Here is a 17775-nt window from a genome sequence, read left to right on the forward strand (position 1 = left end):
AAATGAAAACACACAAACACATGCAGACTAAATAACATATTACTTACAATGATTTGGTTAACAATGAGATCAAGGAAGAAATCAAAAGGTATCATGTGACAGATGAAAATGGGAACACAACTAAAATCTATGGGACACAGTGAAAGCAGTCTTAAGAGGGAAATTCATAGCATTATAGGCCTACCTCAAGAAAAAAAATAACCTCAAATATACAAGCTAACCTTATACCTAAAAAATCTGGGAAAACAACAAACAAAGCCCAAAGTGAGTAGAGGAGGAAAGAATCATGATCAAAGCAGAAATAACTAAAATAGAGTCTAAAAAATATAAAAGGTCAATAAAACCAAGAGCTACTTCTTTGAAAAGATAAACAAGATTTATAAACCTGTAACAAGACTCATCAAGAAAAAAACACAGGACCCAAAAAATAAAATCAGAAATGAAGGAGGAGAAATAACAAGTGATACCATAGAGATATGAAAAATTATAAGAAAATATTATACAAAACTATGTGCCAACAAATTGAACAATCTGGAATAAACAGATAAATTCCTAAAAATATATAATTTTCCAAAACTAATTAAGAAGAAACAGAAAATCTGAACAGACAAATTACAGTGACCAGTGGTCCTCAGCCTTTTTGGCACCAGGGACTGGTTTCATGGAAGACAATTTTTCCATGAACCTAGGAGAGATGGGATAGTTTCAGGATGATTCAAGCACATTATATTCAAGCTCACCTCCTCCTGTGTAGCCCAGTTCCTAACATGCAGAGACTGGTACTGGTCTGTGGCCCAGTAGTTGGGGACCCCTAGATTACACCAACAAAATCAAAGCAGTAATCAAAAAAGTCCCAACAAACAAAAGTCCTGAACCAGATGGCTTCACAGGAGAATTTTACCAAACATTAACACTTATCTTTCTTAAACTGTTCCAAAAAATTCAAGAGGAAGGAAGACACCCAAGCTCATTTTACGGGGCCAGAATCATTCTAATTCCAAAACCAGATAAAGACACTACAATGAAAAAAAAAGTATAGGCCAATATCCCTGATGGACATAGATGCTAAAATCTTCAACAAAAATTAGCAAACCAGATCCAGCAATACATTAAAAAAGTCATACACCATGATCAAGTGGGATTTATTCCTGGGATACAATGTTGGTACAATATTTACAAATCAATGAACAAATCTGCATATAAATGAAACAAATGATAAAAATTATATAATCATACAATAGATGCAGAAAAAGCATTTGACAAAACCCTGCACTCATTTATAATAAAATTCTCAGCAAAGTGGGAATAGAGGAACATACCTCAACATAAAGGCCTTATATGAAAAACCCACAGCCAACATTATATCAACAGGGAAAAACTAAAAGCATTTGCCTTAAGATCAGGAACAAGACAGGGACATCCACTTTCACCTCTCTTATTCAACAGAGTACTAGAAGTCCTAGCCACAGCAACCTGACAAATTTTAAAACAAAAAGTAAGACTATTATTATTTGCAAATAATATGATACTGTAAATATAGAATCCTAAAGATCCCACAAAACACTAGAACTGATAAATGAATTCAGTAAAGTAGCAGTATACAAAATAAATATTCAGAAATTGATTGCATTTTTATACTAAAGAACTATCAGAAAAGAAAACTAAAAAAAAATTTCATTTATAATTGCATCAAAAAGTACCTAGGAATAAATTTAACCAAGAAAGTAAAAGACTTGTACTCAGAAAATTTTAAGACACTAAAGAAAGAAATTAAAGAAGATACAAATAAATGGAAGTACATAATGTGTTTATGGATAAAAAGAAGTAATATCATTAAAATGTTCATACTAGCCATAGCAATCTATAGATTCAATGCAATTCCTGTCAAAATACCCATGGCATTTTTCACAGAACTAGAACAAATAATCCAAAAATTTATGTGGTACCACAAAAGATCCTGAATAGCCACAGCAATTTTTAGAAAGAAGTATAAAGTTGGAAGGATCACAGTACCTTATATCAAACTATATTACAAAGCTATGGTAATTAAAACAGCATGGCACTGCATAGAAACAGGCACACAGATCAGTGGAACAGAAGAGACAGCCTAGAAATAAATCCATTCCTATATGGTTAATTGATATATGGCAAAGAAGGCAAGAACATACGATGGTGTAAAGATAAATGGTTTTTGGAAAATTGAACAGATTCATGTTAAAGATGAAACTAGACCACCTTTTTACAACATATATAAGAATAAACTCAAACTGGATTAAAGACTTAAATATGAGACTTGAAACCATAAACTTCTAGAAGGAAAAATAGACCATAAAACCTCTGATATCTCTCTTGGCAATATTTTTTTCTGCTCTATCTCTTCAGACAAGGAAACAAAAAAATAAACAAATGGAACTACATCAAACTAAAAAGTTTTTGCACAGCAAAGAAAGCCATCAGCAAAGGGAAAAGACAACCTACTGAATAGTAGAAAATATTTGCTAATGATACATCAAATAGGGATAATATCCAAAATTTGTAAAGAACACATATGCATACAATTCAACAACTAAAAGGCAAACAATACAATTTAAAAAATAGGCAGAGTACCTGAATAGGCATTTCTCCAAAGAGGAAGTAAAGATAGCCAACAGACATGAAAAGATGTTCAAAATCCCTAATTATCAGAAAAATGCAAATTAAAACCACAATGAGATATTACCTCACACCTGTCAGAATGATTATCATCAATACATCAAAAAACAAGTGGCAAGGATGTGGAGAAAAGGGAACCCTCATGCACTGTTGGTAGGAATGCAGGCTGGTGCAGCCACTGTGATAAACAGTTAAAAATGGGGTTGCCTTATGACCTAGCAATTCCACTTTTGGGTGTGTATCCAAGGAAACCCAAAACACTAATCAAAAAATATATATACAACCCTAAGTTGTTTTCAATATTATTTACAATGGCCAAAATATGAAAACAACCCAAATGTCCATCAATTGGTGAGTGAATAAAAAAGGGGTAATCTCTCTCCCTCCCTCCCTCTCTCTCCCTCTCTCTCTCTCTCTCTCTCTCTCTCTCTCTCTCTCTCTATATATATATATATATATATATATATATATATATATATATACACACACACACAATGGTTACATTGTGTAACCATTGTGTTATATGATTGTGTATACATATATATAAATGAATATATATATATATTCTAAATATATATATTTAGAACAAATCTAAAGAACAAAACAAACAAAATTGAAACAGACTCATAGATACTGAAACTCATGGTTGCTGGAAGGAAGTAAGATTGGGAGACAGGGTGAAAAAGGTGAAGGGATTAAGAAGTATATATTGGTGCCCTGGCTGGTGTGGCTCAGAGGATTGGGTGCCAACCTGCAAACCAAAGGATCAGAAGTTTGATTCCCAGTCAGGACACATGCCTGGGTTGCAGACCAGGTCCCCCAATGGGGGGTGCACAAGAGGCAATCATACATTGATGTTTCTCCCCCTCTCTCTCCCTCCTCTCCTCTCTCTAAAAACAAATAAATAAAATCTTAAAAAGAAGAAAGTATATATTGGGCCCTGACCAATGTGGCTCAGTTGGTTGGGTATCATTCCACAAAGCAAAATGTGACTGGTCCAATTCCCTATTAGGGCACATGGCTGGGTTGTGAACCAGGTCCCCAGTTGGAGCATGTGTGAGAGGCAACCAATCAATGCTTCTCTCTCACAGCAATGTTTCTCTCCTTCTCTTTCTTCCTCCCTCCCCGCTCTCTAAAAATAAATAAATAAAATAGGATTTTTTAAAAGTACATATTGGTAGGTACATAGGAATGTAAATCATAGTTCAGGGAATACAGTAAAAAATATTATAATAACTATGAATGGTGCCAGATGGATACTGGAAATATCAAGGGGAACACTTGGTAAAGTATATGATTGTGTAACCATTATCTGTACAACTGAAACTAATACAAGATAAACATTAAATATAAAGAACTCATAACTTTTAAAAACTTCATGATTGTTGGGAACCGCCCTGACTGGTATCAGAGGCTGAAACCCCCGCCTAGGCTAAAGCTAAGGGAACGCCCTTGGAACCGTGAGCCAGCAAGGAGACAAAAGCTTATCTCCCTGGCAGGAATGCTGCTTCTGCTGCTTTATTCATAACTGAACCCCCAAAAAGCTTGGTCGGTTAGCCAAAGACGGGTAAGATTCCCCACGGGGGGAACGACCTAAGACAGGCACGATCACTTTGGGAGGTCCCCCCAAAAAGAAGGACTTGGGGGGCTGCAGCAAAAGGGGGTGATGGACCCTCGCTCCTCGGCTTTGACAAAGTCTCAGTTCTCAGCGTCTGGAAGAAAATCTCCTTATCTCTTGGTTGCCTTAGTTCCCTTGCTCCACCTAAGCCTGAAACAATGACAGGGTGGTGCAGCTTGGTACTGAGAAGTGCGGATTTCCCGGGGTGATCAGGCCTAAGAAAGAACATGTAAATTACTGTGAAACCTCCTTTGTTTAGAATGCTCTCAGTTGAATGAGAAGGGTCTTAGGAGGAAGTTAGTTAGTTCCTCAGTCTTACAGCTCTTTGACCCCGACTCGATAGATCGGCAGAGTTCTTTGTTTTCTATAGTTCCTTACTTCCCCTAATGAGTACTGTACTTAACCTGAATTATTATGCAAAATGAGCCCAATAAAAGCAAGTATGGACGGTAAATCAGGGCGCTCCCCACTAGGGGGGGTGGCCATTCTGTCCCTACTTCCCCACAGAAACTAGTCTGTCTCTGTGCATGTGTTGTTTTTTCTTGCGTGTTTATCGTCGAGCCATCCACAGCGTTCCGTGGTCACTGCTGGCCGGTGACCCACGCGCAACACATGATATTCTTGACCGCGTGCCATGAATTACTGTAATCAGTTTTGTATTGTTGGTCACTCAATTATTTGACTTTTTAAAGTACCAATTGTGAGCCCTGGCTGGCATAGCTCAGTGGATTGAGCATGGGCTGTGAAACAAAACATTGCAGGTTCAATTCCCAGTCAGGGCACATGCCTGGGTTGCAGTCCACAGCCCCCAGAAACTGCACATTGATGTTTCTCTCTCTCTCTCTCTTTCTCCCTCCCTTCCCTCTGTAAAAATAAATCAATAAAATCTTTAAAAAAAGTCAGAATGCAAAAAATTTTTTAAAAATACCAATTGTGAGATGATAATATGTTCACATAAAATAAAAAGAATTTAGTTTTTTGTTTATGCTTTTATTTAATGGAAGTATAAACACCAGAATGTACAAAGGACAACAAGGTGAACACCATCCCCTCCCACCACCTTGAAGGGTGGTCATAGCAAAGAGGAGAAAGAAAGAGACAGCAGGAGACAACAAAAGTAACTGGCCAAGAAAGGAACAGAGGGCAAATGGATGAGCAAGAGACATTAAAAAAAAAAAAAAACACTTCAGAATGAATGCCCAAAAGCTGAGGTGATAATCAAGTCCTGTTAATTTCTATATTCCACAGAACTATAGCTGTAGGCTAACCAAGGGCATGGAGGAACCTGCATCTTAGAGGAAGGAACATGTTGAATGTGGAAGTAGCAAGAGAGAATATATGGTACCAGTTAAATTCAAAGGTACAGAATTAAGCTTTCAGTGTACAGATGCTGCTGTGAGCCAGATTGAGACCTCTCAAAACAAGAAATTCCTGGAAACAGAGGGAGAAGGTTGGTCATGAAAAAGGTGGAGGAACTATTATTTTCTTTATTAACCAAAGAAAAAGCAACTTGGAACTCCCTTTGGGTTAAGCTTACATGCCAAGAACTTATTCAAGCCAAGGGTTTTTCAAAGAAGTCTGTAAGGCAAATAAAAACACCTGCCATGACTGTGGGTGAACCCTTCTGGACAGTTTGGCAAAAAAAAGAGACCCCCTTGCACTGTGGTGGAGAGTGCAACCAATTACACATTGTAATTATTGAATAATCTTTTGTGTGGGAGGCATTGGCTACATGCCACCTCCTTCCCAAGACTGAGACTGGCCTGGAACCTGAATTAGAATATTAAATTCTGTAGCCCAGAGCCTTTCTTCATCTTTAAAAGCATGAGAATGTGTCTGCCATTTGCATGACCTAGCTGGGTCAGCTGACCACAAGTCATGCAGCATTAGCTTCCTACCATGCCTCATCACCTTCACCTGCTGTGCCTTCACCAATGGACATGCCCATGCGTGAAGCCTGAAGATCACCCAAGTGAGTCCATGTGACTGGCTACCAGACTCTCCCTGGGAAAGCTCAGAAAGCAGGCAAAATTAATCTCCCTAACACTTCCATGAGGCAACAGCTGCCTCAGTTACTCAGGGCCAAAATGATATAGCCCAACTGACCTGGCCAGCTTCCATTATTCTATACCATTATGCCTTCTTCCCTTAAAATCACCATAAAATTCACATCAACTAGCTACAAGTCCATCAGTGAGTTAATCAGCTTGCCTGGCCTTGGATATCCTCATTTCTTAAAATGCTTATTGATTTTATATATTTCATATTCTAGGTAAGCTTTAATTTGATGAAAGAGTTCTGAAATGATATCAGTTAGTATTCAACTGCAAAGCAAAAACCTACTAAGACAAAAACAAGTTAAGGAATTTATTAAAAGGACTTCATGCATAGGCCCCCTAAGATGGCTGCAGAACCAGAAGCAACATCACCTAATATACAGCCCAGAATTACCACAGTGAAGGCATCACAGGCAACTCTGGGCCCAGGCTCAGCCCACTGACACCACCAAAACTGGACATCAATGTGCCGTAATCATGATGTGGCCTCACCACTCCCACCACCTTTTGCCAGAATCGACTCCATGTTACCCTTTACTCTTTCTATCACTAGATTCTTTAACAATTACAAACTACATTTTTACTATCCTAATTTTACTTATGTATGATTATTATGAATAAAACTAAGTATCTTTTCAAATACAATTCAAATTTTCTTATGAGTCCTGTGGCTTTTTTTAGCTTATAATTTATATCAAATTAATTACTTTATCTTATAATCAAATAAATGGTGCTTAACATCATAAAAAGTAGATATCATGAATCAAGTACATAGCACCTGTAAAATGTCAGAGAAGGCAGAAAGGTAGGGAAAGTTTGAATTTTTAAAAACTCATGTTTGAACCATTATTGTCTCAATTCAGAATTTTGATACTTTGAGAGAAAACATGAAGTAGTTGACCTAAAAATTGGTTTAAACACATCCATGTGCATCCATGCAAAGTAATACTTTGGAAACCATTTAATGACATAATAAAACATTCATACATTTTGTTAAATAAAAAAAGCAGGTGACACAGCAGTGTGACTACTATTGCTATTTAAAAAATGGAAGAATTCCATTTTAACATTAAAAAATGCAGTTCATAACATCCAGCAGCACTCTTCATAGTCCCCTTACCAGTGACTACATTCCTAGATTCTGGAGACTCGTATTTTACAGCACCCACTCCTCATTTTTCCTTCTTTGCCTTTGATTTTATGTCTATTTTTTCCCTGTGGTTGCTCTGTTTACAACAGGATTTGATGCTGTTTAAGAGGTAAGGAGTGAGAGAAGGAAGGTGTCACTTGAGTAATTTGATAGAATGTGGTAACATTTACTGACATAGGAAACAAAGAAGAAAAAAGAGAAAATAGCTAATATTAATTGAATACCTATGATTGTTGAAACCCTGAACAAAGAACCTTAATGTATCATCTCACTTGATATTTACCACAAACTAATGAAAGTGATATTATAATTTTAATGTTATAAATAAGCAAACTAAGGCTCAGAAAAGCTAGATTACATGTGCAAGGTCACAAAATTAACACATAATAGTGCAGTTGTCATTTGAATGCCAAGCAAGCATGTCATCTTAAATGTTTAGCCAGTTTGAGATGTTATCTATAGTGACTTCAGTTTTAGACCCCTAGAGGGAGAGGGGTCCCTAGATCATCCAAATGACAAATTCCAGTTGGATTTGGACAAACAGTTCTGACTCTCAGAGAAGAACTCAAAAGAGGTGAATATTAGGTATCTAGAATGAAATCTTTGAAGAATATCATAAACCACTTAGAAATGTTAAACTTTGTTTTTATCACTAGCATTAATAAGCTGTGAGACTCATAGGTAAACTTAGAGATTGAATAATAGATACGATTTTCAAGGACTTTTTCTTTGACAATTTATACTTGTAAGATTCACAAAAAAAGTCACACTTCAAATATGAAAGCAATTTAGTTTTCTATAAAGAAAAATTATAGAGAAATATAACCAAAGTGCAAGAATTCTTAAAGTTTCCCAGTGAGTCACCAATATTGAGATTTGCGCCATGGAAAGACGTGAGAAATTCAACAGGAAGCGTAAACCTTCTATAACCCAAATCACGAGGTCTGCCTCACTCTTCAAAAATTCATTTTTGTGATTTCAAATATCCTGTAGAACTGAAGATTAAATTCAAACAAATCTATTTAGTCATTTGAAAAGATGACTAGATACTGTAAAAACATTTCAACTTGTCTCTAAGTGTCTATGATTCATTCTGTCTCCTAGACAGGTTAGATAAAAGTCACCGTGTGTAGAAACTGGTCAGTGAAGTAATAGATAACTAGAAATAACTAGAAGTAGTAGGAGGTGAAAAAAACTGGAAGAAACTGAAACAAAATGAATTGGGTAAATGATCTCTTTTAGCCAGAAAATAATGAACCTCTGATTGTTATGGTACATAAAGCTTTATAGAGGTAGAATTTACATACTATAAAATCTATCCATTATAAGTGTACAGGTCATTGATTTTTGTAGTGGATTTACAGGGTTTGGGAACATTTTCAACACCCTAAAAAGTTCCCTCAGCCCATTTGCAGTAAACCCCTGCTCCCACCCCCAGCCTCTGGCAACCACTGCTTTGATTTCTGCCTTTTGTAGAACTGTTATGTAAGTAAAGTCATGTAATATATAGCCTTTGTATGGCATCTGTCTTTTAACATAATTTTAAGGTCTATGCATGCTACAGCATATATCAGAAAGTCTGTTTCTATTTATTCCCAAATAGTATTACATTGTATGGTCATATAACATTTTTCTTATTCTTTCACTAGTTGATGGGTTGGATTTTTTTCCAGTTTTTGGCAACTGTGAATAATGCTGCTATGAACATTCATGTTATAAGCTTTTGTAGAAACATATATTTTTTCCTCAGTAGATACTTTGAAGTACAACTATTATAAGATTCTATAATTCTAACAGCAAAATCTTCAGAGAAGTGATTAAAGCAAATATATTTTGGAAACACAGAATCAAAGGATAAAAAGCCAAATTTCTCTTCCAAACTGTCATCCTGATTTCCAGCAAGCCCATTGTTTATTTTTGCATTTTCAGTTTTTTCTCCAATGGTCAACGCAGCAAAACAACTGCACATTGCTGAGTGGATTATTTTGTTATCCTTTGAAAATGGCCTTTTCTTTGCCACTTAGAAAACAAGAGAAAGCAAAGAAAGCCAAATTCATCTCCTATAGTTCTTCTTCCCCAACACACTTTCACACCAAAAATTCATGGAATTTAGACTTCTTTTAAGTAACAGACTTATCGGCTCTGTATGAATTTGGAGGGACTTAACAAAACAGCACACAATTTTTTCTGGCATTTTTCCCTTGACTCTTTTGTTGCTTTCTCTTTCTCTCTTCATCCTCCAAATATCCGTATTTCTGAGGAATCCATTCCCTGGCCTCTTTTTGCTCTACACCTCCCCCGAAATAATCTGATCTACCACTTACTCTTCACAGACCCAGACTCCCAAATCTTCGTTCCTTGACCTGTCATCCTACCTCAAGACTTACATTTGCTGCTGCCTTTTTAATCAGTGATTAATTGCCTTTCTATTCAGTGATCTACTGTAACTCACCATTTCAGCAAATGGATTCATCATCCTATCCATAGACCTGCTTCCCCTGCTCTATTCCTCACTTTAGGAATTGGATCACCTTCCAGCCAGGCCTGCAGCATAACAATCATCCTTGACTCCTACTCCCCCCTGTAATCTTTCCTCATATATAATCAAATCTCCTTTTGTGGATTCTAGCTCCTTAAGATCATGTCTGACCCTCCCCTCCATGCTAAATTCAGATAACTTGGTTGAAGATTTCTCATCTCTCACCTGAACTAACCACTACCCAGTCTGTGACCTATTTGTTCTATCCTCTGTATTTCTTCCAGAGGATATTTTTAAATTCTGTCAGTGACACCTCATCACTTACAGAAAAAACAGCCAGTGTCTCAGGTGTGTTTCCATGTTTTTATTATCTGGCCACCGTCTAGTAATCATTTCATATCTTGCCACTCTGGAGTGTCCACCACAAAGGAAAAAAAATGATATGGATGTTATTAAAAATGGTGTTTGCTTCTGTCCTCTGCACTGCTCCCAGGGTAGCCTTGATGTCTGCACATGCAGGGCTCTGTGCCTGGAGTGCTCATCTCTGCCTTTTTCCCACTTTTGTGTTGCAAATTCAATTCCCGGAGGCTACCCGTGTATCCCCTGAATTCCTCTGTGCTTCCAGGGACTTTCCCATATCTTTTCATGACAATCTCAGCCTGTGTTGCAGTTTTTCTTAGTTTTCTGACTTTCCCACTTAAGTACGATTGGCTTGAGGGCATGGGCAGCATTACAGCAGTGTTAAGGGCAGAGATTTGTTGGATTTAAGTCATGGCTCTGTCTGTTACTAATTCCATCATCTGGACAGATTATTTAAATTTTCTGTGCCTCAGTTTCCTCACTGGCAAAATGGGGAAAGTAATGGTATTTAATGCATAGGATTTGGGGGGAAATAAAATTAGTTAATCCATCTAAGACAATTTGAAGGTCTGTATTCTTCATCACCATTATCATCACCATATGCATACACACACACACACACACACACACATATGCATACACACATAGTTCCCAGCTTAGCATACAGTACATGAAATGGGCTATGTGTGGAAAAAATTCATATACCAACAGCTTTTATGGAAATAATAGCTCAAATAGGAGAATATAATATGCCTTCTCCCATCCCAAAGGCTACAAAAACAGAAGTACATAGAGCCAATAAAATCCTAAGGAGCACCCATAATTAATAGGGGTGATATAGTGTCACAGGGCAAGAGAAAAAACGATTTCAAAGTAAAGGGGATTGGTGATTGGTCTGGCATGTTTTGGAGAAGTCAAACAGACAGAAAACTGAAGCTAGGCAATTTAGATCTGGGCACTGATATTTCTGAGAGTGCACTTCCAGTGAAATAGAGTGTGAGTAACAGTGAGGGCAAGGGGGTGAAGGGGCTGTGTGAGTGATGAGGAATTCAGGATGGACGTAGGTTCAGACCAGCTCACAAGACCTGACAGTCTATGGAAGGGTAAGTGTGATGCAGGTTAAGGGGAGAAGGAGAAGTTTCCTAATCACCCTAGTTCATTAGTTTTCCTTTTGAGGAGATAATGTTGCCTTTACCACAGAAAAGAGTTGCTTGTGGCCAACTTCTCTCTCTCTTTTTTTTTCCTAATCACCAATATCTTTCCAAGAGTAAAAAAGGAGACAAATCGTGTGTGGAATGTCTGGTTTTTATTTATTTATTTATTTATTTTTGCATTGCTCCACTTACTTAAAGAAATGCATTGTTGTGCTATTCTCGCCACATTTTAAAGGTGAAGAGCTAGATGTGGAGAGAGAAGAGCAAGGATGCCACATGCTTGCTAAGGCTTGTATGGAATATATTACAAGACTGAGTCAGAGATGTTAATTCAGACATTAATCAGTGATAGCTCAGTGTGAAACTCAGCATGAGACACTATAAGTTCAACATGAGATACTATACGTTCAAAAATTCCAAGTAAACTGATCTCATTACTAAAAAAAATATTTTATCTTTCCGCTTATACCAGGGGCATAAATGGTGATGGGTAGAGACCTGACTTGGGGTAGTGAACACACAATACAGTGTATAGATGATGTGTTGTGGAACTGTGCACCTGAAACCTGTATAATTTTGTTATCCAGGGTCACTCCAATAAATTCAATTTAAAAATGACATTTTTCTAGTTAAAAAACTATACCAAACTTCATGTGAAAACTGTAAAATTTACAAAGTGTGCAACACAAAATTAAAGTCTCCTGTCATTCTAACATCTAGAAAAATGGTACTATTACACTTTTATATATTCCCAACAATTTTGCCAATACACACACATGCACACACAAATCTTTACAAAATTTACAGCATACTCCATATAAACATGCTCTCCTGTCATTTCTCACTCAATATTACACTATTGATTTTTCCATGTCCTTAGAAATTCCTTGCAAACATTATTTTGAATAATTATATAATGTTTGATTTATTTTATTTGCCAGTCTTACTTTTGTTGGACATTTACATGAAGCTTTTTTTCAGCTTATTTGCCACTACAAATAATACTCCAAAAAAATCTCCTTGTGCATCAGCATTTGACTCTAAGTCTGATAATTTCTTAAGAACAGATTCCTAGAATGACTGATTATAGTGGCACAGTGCCCCTTGCCAGAAGGTGCCCAGTGTTGTGCTGTTTTCCAGGAGTTAATAACAACGGACATGCCCACAACAGGCATGGGACGGAGCCCTCTCTTTGTGCCCACCTTTGGCAGTAATCCTAGTTCCATCTTCCACATAATATGTGAGTTTTGAACATTTTATTTTCACTTACTAATGAATTTGAACATTTTTAGAATCCATTACAGCCCATTTATAATTCTCATTTTTATGTTTTTTGAGTTATTTTATTGAAGTCTTGTTTTTCTTAATGATTTTAATAAGTCTCCTTGTAAAAAGGCTATTAACTCTTCTGTCACATTTAATTGTCTTTTAATTTTGATGGTATTTTACATTCTTAGCTAAAATTTTGTATGGTTAAACTTTGATACAACTTTGGTACATCAGAATGTTAGTATAGTTTAACTATTTGGCACTTCTTCATGGCTTTTATTCTTAAAAATGCTTGTACTAATTTAAATCAGATGAATATTATTAATATTATTCTTTTAAATCATGTATTTATATTTTATATTTAACTCGAGTCCAATTGGAATTTACTTCCGTGTATACAATGAGGTAAAGTGCTGCCTTCATGTTTTCCAAATATTACCCAATTATCACAGCATAATTTTATTAATTTATAATCCATCAATGCTCTTTTAGTACTGGTTGTGGGAGCAGTTTTATGGATAATAAATTCTTCTATCTACTAAGGTCTACTTTTATATTTTCTATTCTGTCCATTGACCTATTTATTGATTTTGGTGCTAGTAAAACATTTTTTGTGACTAGCTTTAGTATGCTCTGATGCCTCACTGGACATTAATGGCATTTTGTTGTCTTAAATCCATAGCCTTACTTCCTCAGGGACAGAATCTATCCCCACACTTAATTTCCAAACAAATGTACAGAATATAAGTCTTTGATTCCAGAAGGTATCATTAAACTTTGAAGTGACCTCTTGGTTCTTACTAAACATTCTTTTGCTGGCGATAGGCTTGTGGTGGGCCCAGATGTCTTTCTAATTTGGTTTGTTGAAGAACAAATCACCCTGAACTAGGGCCATGTTGAGGACACTACTCAAAAAAGTATCATGTATCAAAGCATTGTACTGAGCTCACTGATTCCCAACCTGTATATGGAAAGATGTAAATAACTAATTTTCAAAAGGAAGATCTCTAAGTTTTCAATAAAATTAAACCAAACAGCTTTTTCTTTAGTTTTGATTCCTTCAGTCTTAAATATTAGTTGAATAGGAAAACTATTTCTCTTCAGTAAAGTGTGTAACAAAATATATACAGTTTGTTAATCAGTCCTGTGAAAATAAGCTAAACTGTGTTTATATTAATTTTAACTTGGCTAATTAAGTTTTCTTCTTTAGTATAAGAACACAAAATAGTGATTCCTACTCATTTTTTCAAGTTAAACTCACAAATGAAATCTTGATTTTGCAGAGAAATTCATATTTAAAAGACAAGGCCTTTTTGTGAAGAAGAAGGAACACAATGCTTACTTACTGAAAATAAACAGCTCTCGGATTGGTGGCGATCCAAAGGAGAGGTCTTAAGGATTTTCTTTTTCTTTCCTTTTTTTTTCTTCGAAATTTAGAAACAAATTTTATTTAAGACCTGAAATACAATACCTAAAATATCGACTTCTCCAGAAAACCATGACTACCCAATAATGCAACAATTTCTTAAAGAAAGAAAAATTTATACTCACAGCCATTTCTTCAAGTTGCATTTCTTTAATCACAGTAGAGCACCAACAAATGTTCCTCTGGATACTCTGCATGTCTACACCTGGCCAAGTCACTTCTTTAACTTTACTGGCTACTGCACAGCCTTTAAATTTTCTCTTCTCTTAAGTAAATCTAGTCTAAATGTACCAGGGATTGCATGCCCAATTGAAATGTCAGCATTCTCCACCAACTTGGTAAAGTCCTTTCTTTTTTTGATACTTTAAAAAGTAAATTTATTGGGGTGCCATTGGTTAATAAGATTATGTAGGTGTGTAGGGTCCAATTCTATGATACATAATCTGTGTGTCGCATTGTGTGTCCACCACCCAAAGTTAAATATTCTTCCGTCACCTTTAGCCTTTATTACTCCCTCACCCCTTTCCTTCTGGTAACCACCATACTGTTGTCTGTGTCTATAAGTTTTTATCTGCTTTTTATTTATTGCTCTTTTCAGTTTTATATCTCACATATGAGTCAAATCATGATTCTTAACTTTTTGTGAGTTATTTCACTTAGCATAATATTCTCAATTACATCCATCTTGTCACAGATGGCAGTATTTCATCTTTTCTTATGGCTGAGTATTCTATTATATATACATGCCCCATCTTCTATATCCAATCATCCATCAAAGGACACTTAGGTTATCTTCATGTCTTGGCCACTATGAATAATGCTGCAATAAATATATGCTCCATATATCTTTGCAAATAAATGTTTCAAATTTGGGGGTAAAAATTCATATTCTAAAGAGATTGTTTTTATCTAAAAACATTGACACTGCTTAACCTTGAAAATAGCCCTATGTTTGACAGGAAGGAGCAAAGATGGTATATTCTTTAAAGAGGTCTGCAGTCTCTCTATTTGAAGATGCAGTAATAATCCTGATATCTATGAACTAAAAAATAAAAATATGCTAGTATTTAATGAAATTCAATAAGCTTCCTTCTACTTAATTTGCAAAAGTGTTAGAAGAAAATTAGCCTGTTGCAAAAAAGGAAGTTTACAGAAGATAAAATTCCCTCTCATGATTCAATTGCAATTTTTACATTATAACACGAGAGACTGTGAAGCCTTGGTTTCTTTGTTCCCATGTTTAATGCCTTGGATAAATCAGTCCCCAATTTCAAAGCCAATGTCACTGATCCAAATCTAGGAATTCAGTAGTGATTTGATATTTGTTTTCATAGGCTTTGACTTTTCCTTAGTATAAACTGTCCTATAATTTCTTGACAACTATCCAGGCTGAAGGTTTATATAAGAACTTACAGAGGTTTATGATGACCTGAAAAATGTAAGTTTATTTAGAATAGGATAGCTATAATGTTTAGTGATCAAATATTAGACTGAGTTGACCTACCAGTAGGATAGAGATATTAGATAAAGCAATAGCTGGTGCTTAGAGCCTAAAGTAACAAGGGAACAACCAGGAAACAGGCAACAGTGGGTGAGTGTTGGGGGGGTGGGCGGTAGGCAAGAGGAAAAGGAGGAATGGGGGAAGGGAAGAGTGTGCTAACCCATATTTTTTAAAACACTGATTAACACATAATTATTAAGATAACATAAAAATGAATTTTAATAGGGCATTCAGGGCTTGTTTGGCTCCATGATTAGTCTTTACAATAATCCTGGAAATTAGACACTATGATCCTCAAAGAAAGCACCTCTGATGTTCAATTAATGACCAAGGATCAGTTAGCATTTACTCTGTGATAACCTGCCTGCTAAGTGCCACCTCTCTGAACAGCAATGAACACCACAGTCTGCAGTATTCCAGTAGTTAGCACTCCGTGGCTTCAAATGAGTGCAACAAGTTTTTCTATTGATTTTTACAAATCAAGCATTGCATTAACTTTTGTACAGCTACATATATTAAAGTAAAATCATTAAATATTCATTTTCTAGGTTGTATCTTAAAATGGAAAACCTACTGTATTTTTTTTAAAAAGCAAGTTGTATTTCCTAAATTCATTGTTATACTTAATGACCCCAAATCAAGAAAACACACTCCTGATGTGCATTGAGGAAGTCTGCCCCTACTCGGATTTCCTTTCAGAGGATAGAGTAAATCTTCTTGTAAGGTATAAGATAATATCTGCCAAAACCCCATGATATTTATAGTGTCTGGCATTCAATCAAATATTTCCAATGCTTCCAAAAAACAGAATCAGAATAAATAGACTAAAATAACTGACAGGTGATAGAGATTCTTGAGTTATCAGACAAAAATTTTAAAATAACTGCAATGAATATCTTTAAGAAAATAGATGACAGTGGAAACATTAGCCACAAAAATTTAAATCTACAAAAATAAAACACAAATTCTAGGACTTAACTCAAGCAAGAACACACTAAATGAGTTATACCTATAGAATGGCCATCACTATAGAAAGAAACTATGAACAACAAGAAGATAGATCAGTAGAATATTTGCAAACTTATACACAAAGAGAAAAAATAGAAAATATGGAAAAGAATGTGAAACATATGGAAAATAGTGAATATTTACATATGTGTCATTTGAGTCCCCGATGGCTGAGAGAGAATGGAGTAGAAATCATATTCGAAGAGTAATAAATTCATCTATGTTGATTAAGGAAAAAAAGATTTAAGTCACTAAAATCATGAATAACCCTGAATGGTGTGGCTCAGTGAGTTGAACATCATCCCACAAAGCAAAAGGTCACCAGTTGGATTCCGGATCAGAGCACATGCCTGGGTTGTGGGCTAGGTCCCTGGTTAGGGACATTCAAGAGGCAATTGATAAATTTTTCTCTCACATTAATGTTTCTTTCTCTTTCTCCTTCCTTTCCCCCTCTCTCTATAAATAAATGGGTTACAGAAATGCCTCTCTCTCTTTCTCCCTCTCTTCCCCCCTCTAATAAATAAATAAACAAAAATGAATAAAAGAGGGACATTACTACAGATATTGGATAAATTATAATGGGATATTATAAATAACTATACACCAACAAATTACATAAATCAGATGAAATGGAAGAATTTCTAGAAATACAGGATTACCAAAATTTACTGAAGAAAAAATAGAAAATCTGAATAGACCTATAATAAGTAGAAATATTCCACTATTAATTTTAAAACTTTATAGCAGGGGTGTGAAACTCATTTTCACTGGGAGCCACATCAGCCTTGAGGTTGCCTTCAAAGAGCCAAATGTAATTTAGGACTGTATAACTGTAATAACTACTCCTTAACTAGGGGCAAGGAGCTCAGAGCTGCCGCCGGATACAACAAGGTGGAGGGCCGGATTCGGCCCTCAGGTCTTGTTTCTGCCACCTGTGCTCTATAGAAAGAAAATCCCAGATTTTCCTGGTGAATTCCATCAAAGACTTAAAGAAGATTTAATACCAATTCTTCACAAACACTTTTTTTTAAAATAAAAAGAAAGAAACAGTTCTGAACTCATTGAATGAGGGCAGTGAGTTGTCCTGGTGCCAAAGCCAAA

This window comes from Phyllostomus hastatus, unplaced genomic scaffold, assembly GCF_019186645.2.
Source record: "Phyllostomus hastatus isolate PE091 unplaced genomic scaffold, TTU_PhHast_1.1 phas_contig_40, whole genome shotgun sequence".
NCBI lineage: Eukaryota > Metazoa > Chordata > Mammalia > Chiroptera > Phyllostomidae > Phyllostomus > Phyllostomus hastatus.